We start from the raw sequence: 1,953 nt of genomic DNA on the forward strand, positions 1-1,953 counted from the left end.
CTTGCAAACCACAAAATTAAGAGCAAATTAAGAGTAAATTTGCTAGTTGTCTGCCCATGAGCTTATTAAGAGTAAAACACCTTTCGAGCCCCGCCCATGAGCTTAGCTAGCTGTCTGCTGAATCTACACTACCATTACCCAAAATCACAGGGCATGACCAATCGTCAAAATTTGCAGGGACATAAGCATGCACAAATCAGCAGCTAAATCACAGAGACAGCTCTAGCGACGCTTAGACAATAGCTGTGCTGAGAAGCCCTATTAAGAAGAGAGGCGAGCATAATGTGACAGCTACCAACTAAAAGACAACTCATAGTAACGGACTGATGTGTCGCACAATATAAGAAGTGAAACATCGTATATATGTAAGCACTTACAGGCTCAAAGCTTTTCTTCCCTGCTGGATAGAAGAGTATCGTGGGGAATCCGTCCGGCTGCAACAGGAAGCAAGTGTGAGTTCCATCCGTATTCTGCATATTCCATATGGTAGTGAACGGAAACCGAGCATCTATATTTTCAATGTATCAATTCAGGAAAGATAATTGAAAGGAAAACAGAGCTAAATGAAAGGAGGCTTCACAATGTAACAGTGTCATAATCATAGTGCCACACCAAAAATAGAAGAGCGCGAGCTTCCCCATGCGCTATTTAATACTACTATATACATCAAAATACTGTTGAACTATTTCAAGATGTTATGGGTAATGGTAGTGTAGATTCATGCATTTCAGTGTATTTGCTCACTCATTTCACTCATTTCACTCATTTCACCATTTTTCAGCATTTGAGAGGCCATGAGGATCTTGGGAGGAACCAAGCAAGAGTGGCCGGTGACAGTAGGTAGGCAGAGCGACTATTGTTCTATCACATTCACGGGCTAAGAGCAAGGAAACAACCAAATCCCGAGTCCTAACTGCAACAAAATCTTGTCCCAACGACGGATTGGCCACGGTCAATTTTCTTCCTCTTATTAACAAGATTTTGCGCGTGTAGTAGTTTTTACCTGGAATTTCAAAGATAATAAAGGGGACAGGGATAGGAAACAGAGCATGACAGCAGAGTTTCTACTGTGTGTGTAACCTCAGCCAGAGAGTCTCTTCAAACAATTTACATAATCGCTAACTTTTAACCACAAGTTGCACCCCGTATTATACCAAAGTCTAGCTAATGCAGGATCTATTGCTGTGTACTCATCCATCCAAACAGTTAAAACACATGATTTGTCCACTCGGAACTATATTTACTTATGAAGGCTACACATTGAGCATGCATAACAAACCTATTTCGTCAGATGACAATTGTGTTCAGCCTAATGGAAATGGCAGTAACAAGATGCACGCCAACAGAAGCACATCATCCGAGAGTAAATCAAATACAACAAGATGCAAGTTTTAATTACAAGGAAATTCAGATTGGCATGCTCTGACAGACTGGGAGCTTATGCTCCTTCAGTTGGAACCCAAAAAAAAAAATGCTCACAAATGAGCTCAGCTGTGATATGATATACTCTGCACAGCAAAGCAAAATAGCATAAAATTCACCTGTGGGGATTTCTGGGCAGCCTCTTTTAGGTCCTCAACCGCACCTTCCCAATCTTCTGTTAGAAGTTTAGCTTCACCTCTCTGCAGTAAGTATGAGGAATAGTTCAATTAAGAGGTTTACAAAATCTGGCATAATGAGCAAGTTCATTCTGTTCTATAGTGCATAAGTTCAATTTCCTGAAATAATACCTTGCGGCCTGGTGAGGCCGACGAGGTGGTGGTCCCCCGCTGCGGCGAACCTAGGGTTCGGGGAGACGGCGGGCGCCGCTACGGAGACGGGGCGGTGGAGAGGGCGTACGAGGTGGAGGGTAGACGACGAGCGCGACCCCGGAGGCGGCGTCGGGGCGTCGGGGCAGCGTCGGGGCAGCGGCGTCGGGGCGGCGTCGAGGCGGCGAGGCAGCAGCGTCGGGGC

The sequence above is a fragment of the Triticum aestivum genome, chromosome 5B, assembly GCF_018294505.1.
Source record: "Triticum aestivum cultivar Chinese Spring chromosome 5B, IWGSC CS RefSeq v2.1, whole genome shotgun sequence".
Classification (NCBI taxonomy): domain Eukaryota; kingdom Viridiplantae; phylum Streptophyta; class Magnoliopsida; order Poales; family Poaceae; genus Triticum; species Triticum aestivum.